The sequence below is a fragment of the Hyla sarda genome, unplaced genomic scaffold (genome assembly GCF_029499605.1).
Source record: "Hyla sarda isolate aHylSar1 unplaced genomic scaffold, aHylSar1.hap1 scaffold_162, whole genome shotgun sequence".
Taxonomy (NCBI): Eukaryota; Metazoa; Chordata; class Amphibia; order Anura; family Hylidae; genus Hyla; species Hyla sarda.
Genome location: NW_026608257.1, coordinates 243,511 through 259,820, shown reverse-complemented (window position 1 = coordinate 259,820; position 16,310 = coordinate 243,511). Strand labels below are relative to the sequence as shown.

The 16,310-nt window shown below is 46.2% G+C and overlaps 8 non-coding genes across 8 annotated transcripts; all 8 read right to left on the bottom strand.

The window, feature by feature from the left end:
* Positions 1–4: 4 nt before the first annotated feature.
* On the bottom strand, positions 5–195 carry LOC130311048 (U2 spliceosomal RNA). Its single transcript, XR_008859489.1, has one exon. It is a non-coding gene; the product is annotated as a U2 spliceosomal RNA (small nuclear RNA).
* Positions 196–2,284: 2,089 nt separating this feature from the next.
* On the bottom strand, positions 2,285–2,475 carry LOC130311047 (U2 spliceosomal RNA). Its single transcript, XR_008859488.1, has one exon. It is a non-coding gene; the product is annotated as a U2 spliceosomal RNA (small nuclear RNA).
* Positions 2,476–4,579: 2,104 nt separating this feature from the next.
* LOC130311046 (U2 spliceosomal RNA) lies at positions 4,580–4,770 on the bottom strand. Its single transcript, XR_008859487.1, has one exon. It is a non-coding gene; the product is annotated as a U2 spliceosomal RNA (small nuclear RNA).
* Positions 4,771–6,860: 2,090 nt separating this feature from the next.
* On the bottom strand, positions 6,861–7,051 carry LOC130311044 (U2 spliceosomal RNA). The gene has a single exon (XR_008859485.1). It is a non-coding gene; the product is annotated as a U2 spliceosomal RNA (small nuclear RNA).
* A 2,103-nt stretch (positions 7,052–9,154) lies between these two features.
* On the bottom strand, positions 9,155–9,345 carry LOC130311043 (U2 spliceosomal RNA). The gene has a single exon (XR_008859484.1). It is a non-coding gene; the product is annotated as a U2 spliceosomal RNA (small nuclear RNA).
* Positions 9,346–11,431: 2,086 nt separating this feature from the next.
* On the bottom strand, positions 11,432–11,622 carry LOC130311042 (U2 spliceosomal RNA). Its single transcript, XR_008859483.1, has one exon. It is a non-coding gene; the product is annotated as a U2 spliceosomal RNA (small nuclear RNA).
* A 2,087-nt stretch (positions 11,623–13,709) lies between these two features.
* LOC130311041 (U2 spliceosomal RNA) lies at positions 13,710–13,900 on the bottom strand. Its single transcript, XR_008859482.1, has one exon. It is a non-coding gene; the product is annotated as a U2 spliceosomal RNA (small nuclear RNA).
* Positions 13,901–15,991: 2,091 nt separating this feature from the next.
* On the bottom strand, positions 15,992–16,182 carry LOC130311040 (U2 spliceosomal RNA). The gene has a single exon (XR_008859481.1). It is a non-coding gene; the product is annotated as a U2 spliceosomal RNA (small nuclear RNA).
* Between the last annotated feature and the right edge of the window lie 128 nt (positions 16,183–16,310).

Genomic DNA, 16,310 nt, shown 5'->3' with positions numbered 1-16,310 from the left:
AAGGGGGTGGTGCACTGTACCCGAAGATACTGCCATATCGGGTCAATGCATAGGGCGACGGAAGCAAGCTTCGAAATCGGCCCCCGTTCTCAAAAATCCATTTAATATATGGTCCCCAGATAGGGGACGTATCAGATATTAAACTGATAAGAACAGATACTACACTTGATCTTAGCCAAAAGGCCGAGAAGCGATAACCGTGAAAGGGGCGGGCCCAACAAGGTGCCCTTCATGGGCACTATCACTGCTTGCTGTCAGGGAGGCTGCCAGACAATTTTCCATGCACACTCTGGGCTGGGGGGCAGTCAACCACCAGTACACACAGCAGAACCTAAACCCATACCATTATTGCTAAGCAGCAAGACAGGGGCCCATTGCACTCCCACGGGGCCTTTTTAAATGCAATCCATAACCCGGATTTGCCAGGAACCCTTCTTACTCCTCCTACTTGCATGTGACACTGGGCTTAGGATCTGCATAGGAAACACACACACAAGCACACACCTACCTTTGTTGCCTGCAGATGCCTCCTTGGCTGTCCCCAAACGGTATCAAACCAACACCCACGGGAAGCTGTAAGCATAGAGGACATGCCTGCCCCCCATTGGACTTACCTGTGTGGGTTAAACCCGGGTTATTTGACAACCTATGGCGGTGATGGTTCTGCTCAGGCAGAGCAGTGCTGATGCTCCTCATAAAGCTGTCGCTGCTGTGAAGGTTCTAGGTGACATCACAAATCCCTATGGTTACATACACAACAAAGCTGGGTTGTTGTTGTTTACACTCTGCAAGGCCTGTGGAAGTGAGTGACATCATAGCACTGTAGTTCTGAGGGTTCTAGATGGATGCAACAATCTCCTGTTGCTTCTATGAAGGCCATAATAGACGACATCACCAAACAGCTCCATAGTCACATACACAGCAAAGGAGAGATGTTGTTTACACCTAGTGATGTCAGTGGTATTGAGTGACATCACAGCACAGTGCTAAGGCTCCTGGGCCTGGACACAGCAGCGGCTGCAATATCTCAACGGAGAATACGTTTATATATATGTGTGTGTGTGCGCGTATATATATATATATATATATATATATATATATATATATTTCTCCGCCGAAATCACTTTTAAACCCATTTCCACCTTTTTTTCCCTTCTCTTCCTCTTACTTTTTTTTCACGTTTTTTTACGTTTTTCTCCTTTTCGCCTCTTTTCTGGGCGTATTATTCTTCTTTTTCTTCTTTTTTTTCGTCTAATGCATACCCCATCAGTGCAGCAATGCTTATTCAATACCGCCAGCAGATGGAGACACTGGGGGATAATTTTCTAAGGATTTATACTGATTTTTCCTGTCTGAATTTGTCGCACAGAAAGTTGCAGGCCAAATATGTGTGACATTTCTGCGACTTTAGCTTCTAGAGCATTTTTACAACATTATACATAGGTGCTGAATACATAAAAAGCGACTGTTCAGCGACAGACAAGTCGCATCGGCTGAAAGTAGGCCAGAATGTCAGTCCATGTTGGAGCAGGTTTAGATACAGTCTAAAGTATAGATCTCAAAGTCTGTGCACAGAATTTAGCAAGGGCCTCGCACCTTCTGATGCATCAGGTAGGTGCACAATAGCATAGCCTAACCCTCTGTACTTTGGTCTATATTGATGCGGGACATAGACAGCCAGCTGATGACCAATCCATTAGTGCAATGGATGGCTGGAAGCATTTGTCTTTGCCTTTGCAATACCACAGAAGCAATGCATGGTCAATGTACAGCAATGACACACCTGTGTGAACAGCCAGGAGACCCCCCCCCCCCCCCCCCATGTTATGTTACATAGTTACATAGTTAGTACGGTCGAAAAAAGACATATGTCCATCAAGTTCAACCAGGGAATTAAGGGGTAGGGGTGTGGCGCGATATTGGGGAAGGGATGAGATTTTATATTTCTTCATAAGCATTAATCTTATTTTGTCAATTAGGAACATTCAGCACCCACCCGCTATCAAGGCAGCTGCCTATCATGTCATGCCCTACCTGCACAGGTGTGCTGGCTACTCAAATGATCCAATTAAGGAGGCCATTTAGTCAGCAGCAGCAGAAGTCCTGTGCCTGGACGCTCCAACAGCGGCCAGACACAAGCAGAAGCAGAAGCAGCAGAAGCAGCAGCAGCACCACCTTTTGTTTTTTGGCTGCAGCAGCAGCAAGGCCCACAGGGCTGGCTAGCTGGCTAGCCAGCAAGCAGGTAGCAATGAAAGTAGGAATCTTTCTTTTTAACCCTGTAAGGGGGTGGTGCACTGTACCCGAAGATACTGCCATATCGGGTCAATGCATAGGGCGACGGAAGCAAGCTTCGAAATCGGCCCCCGTTCTCAAAAATCCATTTAATATATGGTCCCCAGATAGGGGACGTATCAGATATTAAACTGATAAGAACAGATACTACACTTGATCTTAGCCAAAAGGCCGAGAAGCGATAACCGTGAAAGGGGCGGGCCCAACAAGGTGCCCTTCATGGGCACTATCACTGCTTGCTGTCAGGGAGGCTGCCAGACAATTTTCCATGCACACTCTGGGCTGGGGGGCAGTCAACCACCAGTACACACAGCAGAACCTAAACCCATACCATTATTGCTAAGCAGCAAGACAGGGGCCCATTGCACTCCCACGGGGCCTTTTTAAATGCAATCCATAACCCGGATTTGCCAGGAACCCTTCTTACTCCTCCTACTTGCATGTGACACTGGGCTTAGGATCTGCATAGGAAACACACACACAAGCACACACCTACCTTTGTTGCCTGCAGATGCCTCCTTGGCTGTCCCCAAACGGTATCAAACCAACACCCACGGGAAGCTGTAAGCATAGAGGACATGCCTGCACCCCATTGGACTTACCTGTGTGGGTTAAACCCGGGTTATTTGACAACCTATGGCGGTGATGGTTCTGCTCAGGCAGAGCAGTGCTGATGCTCCTCATAAAGCTGTCGCTGCTGTGAAGGTTCTAGGTGACATCACAAATCCCTATGGTTACATACACAACAAAGCTGGGTTGTTGTTGTTTACACTCTGCAAGGCCTGTGGAAGTGAGTGACATCATAGCACTGTAGTTCTGAGGGTTCTAGATGGATGCAACAATCTCCTGTTGCTTCTATGAAGGCCATAATAGACGACATCACCAAACAGCTCCATAGTCACATACACAGCAAAGGAGAGATGTTGTTTACACCTAGTGATGTCAGTGGTATTGAGTGACATCACAGCACAGTGCTAAGGCTCCTGGGCCTGGACACAGCAGCGGCTGCAATATCTCAACGGAGAATACGTTTATATATATGTGTGTGTGTGTGTGTGCGCGTATATATATATATATATATATATATATATATATATATATATATATATATTTCTCCGCCGAAATCACTTTTAAACCCATTTCCACCTTTTTTTCCCTTCTCTTCCTCTTACTTTTTTTTCACGTTTTTTTACGTTTTTCTCCTTTTCGCCTCTTTTCTGGGCGTATTATTCTTCTTTTTCTTCTTTTTTTTCGTCTAATGCATACCCCATCAGTGCAGCAATGCTTATTCAATACCGCCAGCAGATGGAGACACTGGGGGATAATTTTCTAAGGATTTATACTGATTTTTCCTGTCTGAATTTGTCGCACAGAAAGTTGCAGGCCAAATATGTGTGACATTTCTGCGACTTTAGCTTCTAGAGCATTTTTACAACATTATACATAGGTGCTGAATACATAAAAAGCGACTGTTCAGCGACAGACAAGTCGCATCGGCTGAAAGTAGGCCAGAATGTCAGTCCATGTTGGAGCAGGTTTAGATACAGTCTAAAGTATAGATCTCAAAGTCTGTGCACAGAATTTAGCAAGGGCCTCGCACCTTCTGATGCATCAGGTAGGTGCACAATAGCATAGCCTAACCCTCTGTACTTTGGTCTATATTGATGCGGGACATAGACAGCCAGCTGATGACCAATCCATTAGTGCAATGGATGGCTGGAAGCATTTGTCTTTGCCTTTGCAATACCACAGAAGCAATGCATGGTCAATGTACAGCAATGACACACCTGTGTGAACAGCCAGGAGACCCCCCCCCACCCCCCCATGTTATGTTACATAGTTACATAGTTAGTACGGTCGAAAAAAGACATATGTCCATCAAGTTCAACCAGGGAATTAAGGGGTAGGGGTGTGGCGCGATATTGGGGAAGGGATGAGATTTTATATTTCTTCATAAGCATTAATCTTATTTTGTCAATTAGGAACATTCAGCACCCACCCGCTATCAAGGCAGCTGCCTATCATGTCATGCCCTACCTGCACAGGTGTGCTGGCTACTCAAATGATCCAATTAAGGAGGCCATTTAGTCAGCAGCAGCAGAAGTCCTGTGCCTGGACGCTCCAACAGCGGCCAGACACAAGCAGAAGCAGAAGCAGCAGAAGCAGCAGCAGCACCACCTTTTGTTTTTTGGCTGCAGCAGCAGCAAGGCCCACAGGGCTGGCTAGCTGGCTAGCCAGCAAGCAGGTAGCAATGAAAGTAGGAATCTTTCTTTTTAACCCTGTAAGGGGGTGGTGCACTGTACCCGAAGATACTGCCATATCGGGTCAATGCATAGGGCGACGGAAGCAAGCTTCGAAATCGGCCCCCGTTCTCAAAAATCCATTTAATATATGGTCCCCAGATAGGGGACGTATCAGATATTAAACTGATAAGAACAGATACTACACTTGATCTTAGCCAAAAGGCCGAGAAGCGATAACCGTGAAAGGGGCGGGCCCAACAAGGTGCCCTTCATGGGCACTATCACTGCTTGCTGTCAGGGAGGCTGCCAGACAATTTTCCATGCACACTCTGGGCTGGGGGGCAGTCAACCACCAGTACACACAGCAGAACCTAAACCCATACCATTATTGCTAAGCAGCAAGACAGGGGCTCATTGCACTCCCACGGGGCCTTTTTAAATGCAATCCATAACCCGGATTTGCCAGGAACCCTTCTTACTCCTCCTACTTGCATGTGACACTGGGCTTAGGATCTGGATAGGAAACACACACACAAGCACACACCTACCTTTGTTGCCTGCAGATGCCTCCTTGGCTGTCCCCAAACGGTATCAAACCAACACCCACGGGAAGCTGTAAGCATAGAGGACATGCCTGCACCCCATTGGACTTACCTGTGTGGGTTAAACCCGGGTTATTTGACAACCTATGGCGGTGATGGTTCTGCTCAGGCAGAGCAGTGCTGATGCTCCTCATAAAGCTGTCGCTGCTGTGAAGGTTCTAGGTGACATCACAAATCCCTATGGTTACATACACAACAAAGCTGGGTTGTTGTTGTTTACACTCTGCAAGGCCTGTGGAAGTGAGTGACATCATAGCACTGTAGTTCTGAGGGTTCTAGATGGATGCAACAATCTCCTGTTGCTTCTATGAAGGCCATAATAGACGACATCACCAAACAGCTCCATAGTCACATACACAGCAAAGGAGAGATGTTGTTTACACCTAGTGATGTCAGTGGTATTGAGTGACATCACAGCACAGTGCTAAGGCTCCTGGGCCTGGACACAGCAGCGGCTGCAATATCTCAACGGAGAATACGTTTATATATATGTGTGTGTGTGCGCATATATATATATATATATATATATATATATATATATATATTTCTCCGCCGAAATCACTTTTAAACCCATTTCCACCTTTTTTTCCCTTCTCTTCCTCTTACTTTTTTTTCAAGTTTTTTTACGTTTTTCTCCTTTTCGCCTCTTTTCTGGGCGTATTATTCTTCTTTTTCTTCTTTTTTTTTCGTCTAATGCATACCCCATCAGTGCAGCAATGCTTATTCAATACCGCCAGCAGATGGAGACACTGGGGGATAATTTTCTAAGGATTTATACTGATTTTTCCTGTCTGAATTTGTCGCACAGAAAGTTGGAGGCCAAATATGTGTGACATTTCTGCGACTTTAGCTTCTAGAGCATTTTTACAACATTATACATAGGTGCTGAATACATAAAAAGCGACTGTTCAGCGACAGACAAGTCGCATCGGCTGAAAGTAGGCCAGAATGTCAGTCCATGTTGGAGCAGGTTTAGATACAGTCTAAAGTATAGATCTCAAAGTCTGTGCACAGAATTTAGCAAGGGCCTCGCACCTTCTGATGCATCAGGTAGGTGCACAATAGCATAGCCTAACCCTCTGTACTTTGGTCTATATTGATGCGGGACATAGACAGCCAGCTGATGACCAATCCATTAGTGCAATGGATGGCTGGAAGCATTTGTCTTTGCCTTTGCAATACCACAGAAGCAATGCATGGTCAATGTACAGCAATGACACACCTGTGTGAACAGCCAGGAGACCCCCCCCCCCCCCCCCCATGTTATGTTACATAGTTACATAGTTAGTACGGTCGAAAAAAGACATATGTCCATCAAGTTCAACCAGGGAATTAAGGGGTAGGGGTGTGGCGCGATATTGGGGAAGGGATGAGATTTTATATTTCTTCATAAGCATTAATCTTATTTTGTCAATTAGGAACATTCAGCACCCACCCGCTATCAAGGCAGCTGCCTATCATGTCATGCCCTACCTGCACAGGTGTGCTGGCTACTCAAATGATCCAATTAAGGAGGCCATTTAGTCAGCAGCAGCAGAAGTCCTGTGCCTGGACGCTCCAACAGCGGCCAGACACAAGCAGAAGCAGAAGCAGCAGAAGCAGCAGCAGCACCACCTTTTGTTTTTTGGCTGCAGCAGCAGCAAGGCCCACAGGGCTGGCTAGCTGGCTAGCCAGCAAGCAGGTAGCAATGAAAGTAGGAATCTTTCTTTTTAACCCTGTAAGGGGGTGGTGCACTGTACCCGAAGATACTGCCATATCGGGTCAATGCATAGGGCGACGGAAGCAAGCTTCGAAATCGGCCCCCGTTCTCAAAAATCCATTTAATATATGGTCCCCAGATAGGGGACGTATCAGATATTAAACTGATAAGAACAGATACTACACTTGATCTTAGCCAAAAGGCCGAGAAGCGATAACCGTGAAAGGGGCGGGCCCAACAAGGTGCCCTTCATGGGCACTATCACTGCTTGCTGTCAGGGAGGCTGCCAGACAATTTTCCATGCACACTCTGGGCTGGGGGGCAGTCAACCACCAGTACACACAGCAGAACCTAAACCCATACCATTATTGCTAAGCAGCAAGACAGGGGCCCATTGCACTCCCACGGGGCCTTTTTAAATGCAATCCATAACCCGGATTTGCCAGGAACCCTTCTTACTCCTCCTACTTGCATGTGACACTGGGCTTAGGATCTGGATAGGAAACACACACACAAGCACACACCTACCTTTGTTGCCTGCAGATGCCTCCTTGGCTGTCCCCAAACGGTATCAAACCAACACCCACGGGAAGCTGTAAGCATAGAGGACATGCCTGCACCCCATTGGACTTACCTGTGTGGGTTAAACCCGGGTTATTTGACAACCTATGGCGGTGATGGTTCTGCTCAGGCAGAGCAGTGCTGATGCTCCTCATAAAGCTGTCGCTGCTGTGAAGGTTCTAGGTGACATCACAAATCCCTATGGTTACATACACAACAAAGCTGGGTTGTTGTTGTTTACACTCTGCAAGGCCTGTGGAAGTGAGTGACATCATAGCACTGTAGTTCTGAGGGTTCTAGATGGATGCAACAATCTCCTGTTGCTTCTATGAAGGCCATAATAGACGACATCACCAAACAGCTCCATAGTCACATACACAGCAAAGGAGAGATGTTGTTTACACCTAGTGATGTCAGTGGTATTGAGTGACATCACAGCACAGTGCTAAGGCTCCTGGGCCTGGACACAGCAGCGGCTGCAATATCTCAACGGAGAATACGTTTATATATATGTGTGTGTGTGCGCGTATATATATATATATATATATATATATATATATATATATATATATATTTCTCCGCCGAAATCACTTTTAAACCCATTTCCACCTTTTTTTCCCTTCTCTTCCTCTTACTTTTTTTTCAAGTTTTTTTACGTTTTTCTCCTTTTCGCCTCTTTTCTGGGCGTATTATTCTTCTTTTTCTTCTTTTTTTTCGTCTAATGCATACCCCATCAGTGCAGCAATGCTTATTCAATACCGCCAGCAGATGGAGACACTGGGGGATAATTTTCTAAGGATTTATACTGATTTTTCCTGTCTGAATTTGTCGCACAGAAAGTTGCAGGCCAAATATGTGTGACATTTCTGCGACTTTAGCTTCTAGAGCATTTTTACAACATTATACATAGGTGCTGAATACATAAAAAGCGACTGTTCAGCGACAGACAAGTCGCATCGGCTGAAAGTAGGCCAGAATGTCAGTCCATGTTGGAGCAGGTTTAGATACAGTCTAAAGTATAGATCTCAAAGTCTGTGCACAGAATTTAGCAAGGGCCTCGCACCTTCTGATGCATCAGGTAGGTGCACAATAGCATAGCCTAACCCTCTGTACTTTGGTCTATATTGATGCGGGACATAGACAGCCAGCTGATGACCAATCCATTAGTGCAATGGATGGCTGGAAGCATTTGTCTTTGCCTTTGCAATACCACAGAAGCAATGCATGGTCAATGTACAGCAATGACACACCTGTGTGAACAGCCAGGAGACCCCCCCCCCCCCCCCATGTTATGTTACATAGTTACATAGTTAGTACGGTCGAAAAAAGACATATGTCCATCAAGTTCAACCAGGGAATTAAGGGGTAGGGGTGTGGCGCGATATTGGGGAAGGGATGAGATTTTATATTTCTTCATAAGCATTAATCTTATTTTGTCAATTAGGAACATTCAGCACCCACCCGCTATCAAGGCAGCTGCCTATCATGTCATGCCCTACCTGCACAGGTGTGCTGGCTACTCAAATGATCCAATTAAGGAGGCCATTTAGTCAGCAGCAGCAGAAGTCCTGTGCCTGGACGCTCCAACAGCGGCCAGACACAAGCAGAAGCAGAAGCAGCAGAAGCAGCAGCAGCACCACCTTTTGTTTTTTGGCTGCAGCAGCAGCAAGGCCCACAGGGCTGGCTAGCTGGCTAGCTGGCTAGCCAGCAAGCAGGTAGCAATGAAAGTAGGAATCTTTCTTTTTAACCCTGTAAGGGGGTGGTGCACTGTACCCGAAGATACTGCCATATCGGGTCAATGCATAGGGCGACGGAAGCAAGCTTCGAAATCGGCCCCCGTTCTCAAAAATCCATTTAATATATGGTCCCCAGATAGGGGACGTATCAGATATTAAACTGATAAGAACAGATACTACACTTGATCTTAGCCAAAAGGCCGAGAAGCGATAACCGTGAAAGGGGCGGGCCCAACAAGGTGCCCTTCATGGGCACTATCACTGCTTGCTGTCAGGGAGGCTGCCAGACAATTTTCCATGCACACTCTGGGCTGGGGGGCAGTCAACCACCAGTACACACAGCAGAACCTAAACCCATACCATTATTGCTAAGCAGCAAGACAGGGGCCCATTGCACTCCCACGGGGCCTTTTTAAATGCAATCCATAACCCGGATTTGCCAGGAACCCTTCTTACTCCTCCTACTTGCATGTGACACTGGGCTTAGGATCTGCATAGGAAACACACACACAAGCACACACCTACCTTTGTTGCCTGCAGATGCCTCCTTGGCTGTCCCCAAACGGTATCAAACCAACACCCACGGGAAGCTGTAAGCATAGAGGACATGCCTGCACCCCATTGGACTTACCTGTGTGGGTTAAACCCGGGTTATTTGACAACCTATGGCGGTGATGGTTCTGCTCAGGCAGAGCAGTGCTGATGCTCCTCATAAAGCTGTCGCTGCTGTGAAGGTTCTAGGTGACATCACAAATCCCTATGGTTACATACACAACAAAGCTGGGTTGTTGTTGTTTACACTCTGCAAGGCCTGTGGAAGTGAGTGACATCATAGCACTGTAGTTCTGAGGGTTCTAGATGGATGCAACAATCTCCTGTTGCTTCTATGAAGGCCATAATAGACGACATCACCAAACAGCTCCATAGTCACATACACAGCAAAGGAGAGATGTTGTTTACACCTAGTGATGTCAGTGGTATTGAGTGACATCACAGCACAGTGCTAAGGCTCCTGGGCCTGGACACAGCAGCGGCTGCAATATCTCAACGGAGAATACGTTTATATATATGTGTGTGCGCGTATATATATATATATATATATATATATATATATATATATATATTTCTCCGCCGAAATCACTTTTAAACCCATTTCCACCTTTTTTTCCCTTCTCTTCCTCTTACTTTTTTTTCAAGTTTTTTTACGTTTTTCTCCTTTTCGCCTCTTTTCTGGGCGTATTATTCTTCTTTTTCTTCTTTTTTTTCGTCTAATGCATACCCCATCAGTGCAGCAATGCTTATTCAATACCGCCAGCAGATGGAGACACTGGGGGATAATTTTCTAAGGATTTATACTGATTTTTCCTGTCTGAATTTGTCGCACAGAAAGTTGCAGGCCAAATATGTGTGACATTTCTGCGACTTTAGCTTCTAGAGCATTTTTACAACATTATACATAGGTGCTGAATACATAAAAAGCGACTGTTCAGCGACAGACAAGTCGCATCGGCTGAAAGTAGGCCAGAATGTCAGTCCATGTTGGAGCAGGTTTAGATACAGTCTAAAGTATAGATCTCAAAGTCTGTGCACAGAATTTAGCAAGGGCCTCGCACCTTCTGATGCATCAGGTAGGTGCACAATAGCATAGCCTAACCCTCTGTACTTTGGTCTATATTGATGCGGGACATAGACAGCCAGCTGATGACCAATCCATTAGTGCAATGGATGGCTGGAAGCATTTGTCTTTGCCTTTGCAATACCACAGAAGCAATGCATGGTCAATGTACAGCAATGACACACCTGTGTGAACAGCCAGGAGACCCCCCCCCCCCCCCATGTTATGTTACATAGTTACATAGTTAGTACGGTCGAAAAAAGACATATGTCCATCAAGTTCAACCAGGGAATTAAGGGGTAGGCGTGTGGCGCGATATTGGGGAAGGGATGAGATTTTATATTTCTTCATAAGCATTAATCTTATTTTGTCAATTAGGAACATTCAGCACCCACCCGCTATCAAGGCAGCTGCCTATCATGTCATGCCCTACCTGCACAGGTGTGCTGGCTACTCAAATGATCCAATTAAGGAGGCCATTTAGTCAGCAGCAGCAGAAGTCCTGTGCCTGGACGCTCCAACAGCGGCCAGACACAAGCAGAAGCAGAAGCAGCAGAAGCAGCAGCAGCACCACCTTTTGTTTTTTGGCTGCAGCAGCAGCAAGGCCCACAGGGCTGGCTAGCTGGCTAGCCAGCAAGCAGGTAGCAATGAAAGTAGGAATCTTTCTTTTTAACCCTGTAAGGGGGTGGTGCACTGTACCCGAAGATACTGCCATATCGGGTCAATGCATAGGGCGACGGAAGCAAGCTTCGAAATCGGCCCCCGTTCTCAAAAATCCATTTAATATATGGTCCCCAGATAGGGGACGTATCAGATATTAAACTGATAAGAACAGATACTACACTTGATCTTAGCCAAAAGGCCGAGAAGCGATAACCGTGAAAGGGGCGGGCCCAACAAGGTGCCCTTCATGGGCACTATCACTGCTTGCTGTCAGGGAGGCTGCCAGACAATTTTCCATGCACACTCTGGGCTGGGGGGCAGTCAACCACCAGTACACACAGCAGAACCTAAACCCATACCATTATTGCTAAGCAGCAAGACAGGGGCCCATTGCACTCCCACGGGGCCTTTTTAAATGCAATCCATAACCCGGATTTGCCAGGAACCCTTCTTACTCCTCCTACTTGCATGTGACACTGGGCTTAGGATCTGCATAGGAAACACACACACAAGCACACACCTACCTTTGTTGCCTGCAGATGCCTCCTTGGCTGTCCCCAAACGGTATCAAACCAACACCCACGGGAAGCTGTAAGCATAGAGGACATGCCTGCACCCCATTGGACTTACCTGTGTGGGTTAAACCCGGGTTATTTGACAACCTATGGCGGTGATGGTTCTGCTCAGGCAGAGCAGTGCTGATGCTCCTCATAAAGCTGTCGCTGCTGTGAAGGTTCTAGGTGACATCACAAATCCCTATGGTTACATACACAACAAAGCTGGGTTGTTGTTGTTTACACTCTGCAAGGCCTGTGGAAGTGAGTGACATCATAGCACTGTAGTTCTGAGGGTTCTAGATGGATGCAACAATCTCCTGTTGCTTCTATGAAGGCCATAATAGACGACATCACCAAACAGCTCCATAGTCACATACACAGCAAAGGAGAGATGTTGTTTACACCTAGTGATGTCAGTGGTATTGAGTGACATCACAGCACAGTGCTAAGGCTCCTGGGCCTGGACACAGCAGCGGCTGCAATATCTCAACGGAGAATACGTTTATATATATGTGTGTGTGTGCGCGTATATATATATATATATATATATATATATATATATATATATATTTCTCCGCCGAAATCACTTTTAAACCCATTTCCACCTTTTTTTCCCTTCTCTTCCTCTTACTTTTTTTTCACGTTTTTTTACGTTTTTCTCCTTTTCGCCTCTTTTCTGGGCGTATTATTCTTCTTTTTCTTCTTTTTTTTCGTCTAATGCATACCCCATCAGTGCAGCAATGCTTATTCAATACCGCCAGCAGATGGAGACACTGGGGGATAATTTTCTAAGGATTTATACTGATTTTTCCTGTCTGAATTTGTCGCACAGAAAGTTGCAGGCCAAATATGTGTGACATTTCTGCGACTTTAGCTTCTAGAGCATTTTTACAACATTATACATAGGTGCTGAATACATAAAAAGCGACTGTTCAGCGACAGACAAGTCGCATCGGCTGAAAGTAGGCCAGAATGTCAGTCCATGTTGGAGCAGGTTTAGATACAGTCTAAAGTATAGATCTCAAAGTCTGTGCACAGAATTTAGCAAGGGCCTCGCACCTTCTGATGCATCAGGTAGGTGCACAATAGCATAGCCTAACCCTCTGTACTTTGGTCTATATTGATGCGGGACATAGACAGCCAGCTGATGACCAATCCATTAGTGCAATGGATGGCTGGAAGCATTTGTCTTTGCCTTTGCAATACCACAGAAGCAATGCATGGTCAATGTACAGCAATGACACACCTGTGTGAACAGCCAGGAGACCCCCCCCCCCCATGTTATGTTACATAGTAACATAGTTAGTACGGTCGAAAAAAGACATATGTCCATCAAGTTCAACCAGGGAATTAAGGGGTAGGGGTGTGGCGCGATATTGGGGAAGGGATGAGATTTTATATTTCTTCATAAGCATTAATCTTATTTTGTCAATTAGGAACATTCAGCACCCACCCGCTATCAAGGCAGCTGCCTATCATGTCATGCCCTACCTGCACAGGTGTGCTGGCTACTCAAATGATCCAATTAAGGAGGCCATTTAGTCAGCAGCAGCAGAAGTCCTGTGCCTGGACGCTCCAACAGCGGCCAGACACAAGCAGAAGCAGAAGCAGCAGAAGCAGCAGCAGCACCACCTTTTGTTTTTTGGCTGCAGCAGCAGCAAGGCCCACAGGGCTGGCTAGCTGGCTAGCCAGCAAGCAGGTAGCAATGAAAGTAGGAATCTTTCTTTTTAACCCTGTAAGGGGGTGGTGCACTGTACCCGAAGATACTGCCATATCGGGTCAATGCATAGGGCGACGGAAGCAAGCTTCGAAATCGGCCCCCGTTCTCAAAAATCCATTTAATATATGGTCCCCAGATAGGGGACGTATCAGATATTAAACTGATAAGAACAGATACTACACTTGATCTTAGCCAAAAGGCCGAGAAGCGATAACCGTGAAAGGGGCGGGCCCAACAAGGTGCCCTTCATGGGCACTATCACTGCTTGCTGTCAGGGAGGCTGCCAGACAATTTTCCATGCACACTCTGGGCTGGGGGGCAGTCAACCACCAGTACACACAGCAGAACCTAAACCCATACCATTATTGCTAAGCAGCAAGACAGGGGCCCATTGCACTCCCACGGGGCCTTTTTAAATGCAATCCATAACCCGGATTTGCCAGGAACCCTTCTTACTCCTCCTACTTGCATGTGACACTGGGCTTAGGATCTGCATAGGAAACACACACACAAGCACACACCTACCTTTGTTGCCTGCAGATGCCTCCTTGGCTGTCCCCAAACGGTATCAAACCAACACCCACGGGAAGCTGTAAGCATAGAGGACATGCCTGCACCCCATTGGACTTACCTGTGTGTGTTAAACCCGGGTTATTTGACAACCTATGGCGGTGATGGTTCTGCTCAGGCAGAGCAGTGCTGATGCTCCTCATAAAGCTGTCGCTGCTGTGAAGGTTCTAGGTGACATCACAAATCCCTATGGTTACATACACAACAAAGCTGGGTTGTTGTTGTTTACACTCTGCAAGGCCTGTGGAAGTGAGTGACATCATAGCACTGTAGTTCTGAGGGTTCTAGATGGATGCAACAATCTCCTGTTGCTTCTATGAAGGCCATAATAGACGACATCACCAAACAGCTCCATAGTCACATACACAGCAAAGGAGAGATGTTGTTTACACCTAGTGATGTCAGTGGTATTGAGTGACATCACAGCACAGTGCTAAGGCTCCTGGGCCTGGACACAGCAGCAGCTGCAATATCTCAACGGAGAATACGTTTATATATATGTGTGTGTGTGCGCGTATATATATATATATATATATATATATATATATATATATATATATTTCTCCGCCGAAATCACTTTTAAACCCATTTCCACCTTTTTTTCCCTTCTCTTCCTCTTACTTTTTTTTCACGTTTTTTTACGTTTTTCTCCTTTTCGCCTCTTTTCTGGGCGTATTATTCTTCTTTTTCTTCTTTTTTTTCGTCTAATGCATACCCCATCAGTGCAGCAATGCTTATTCAATACCGCCAGCAGATGGAGACACTGGGGGATAATTTTCTAAGGATTTATACTGATTTTTCCTGTCTGAATTTGTCGCACAGAAAGTTGCAGGCCAAATATGTGTGACATTTCTGCGACTTTAGCTTCTAGAGCATTTTTACAACATTATACATAGGTGCTGAATACATAAAAAGCGACTGTTCAGCGACAGACAAGTCGCATCGGCTGAAAGTAGGCCAGAATGTCAGTCCATGTTGGAGCAGGTTTAGATACAGTCTAAAGTATAGATCTCAAAGTCTGTGCACAGAATTTAGCAAGGGCCTCGCACCTTCTGATGCATCAGGTAGGTGCACAATAGCATAGCCTAACCCTCTGTACTTTGGTCTATATTGATGCGGGACATAGACAGCCAGCTGATGACCAATCCATTAGTGCAATGGATGGCTGGAAGCATTTGTCTTTGCCTTTGCAATACCACAGAAGCAATGCATGGTCAATGTACAGCAATGACACACCTGTGTGAACAGCCAGGAGACCCCCCCCCCCCCCATGTTATGTTACATAGTTACATAGTTAGTACGGTCGAAAAAAGACATATGTCCATCAAGTTCAACCAGGGAATTAAGGGGTAGGGGTGTGGCGCGATATTGGGGAAGGGATGAGATTTTATATTTCTTCATAAGCATTAATCTTATTTTGTCAATTAGGAACATTCAGCACCCACCCGCTATCAAGGCAGCTGCCTATCATGTCATGCCCTACCTGCACAGGTGTGCTGGCTACTCAAATGATCCAATTAAGGAGGCCATTTAGTCAGCAGCAGCAGAAGTCCTGTGCCTGGACGCTCCAACAGCGGCCAGACACAAGCAGAAGCAGAAGCAGCAGAAGCAGCAGCAGCACCACCTTTTGTTTTTTGGCTGCAGCAGCAGCAAGGCCCACAGGGCTGGCTAGCTGGCTAGCCAGCAAGCAGGTAGCAATGAAAGTAGGAATCTTTCTTTTTAACCCTGTAAGGGGGTGGTGCACTGTACCCGAAGATACTGCCATATCGGGTCAATGCATAGGGCGACGGAAGCAAGCTTCGAAATCGGCCCCCGTTCTCAAAAATCCATTTAATATATGGTCCCCAGATAGGGGACGTATCAGATATTAAACTGATAAGAACAGATACTACACTTGATCTTAGCCAAAAGGCCGAGAAGCGATAACCGTGAAAGGGGCGGGCCCAACAAGGTGCCCTTCATGGGCACTATCACTGCTTGCTGTCAGGGAGGCTGCCAGACAATTTTCCATGCACACTCTGGGCTGGGGGGCAGTCAACCACCAGTACACAC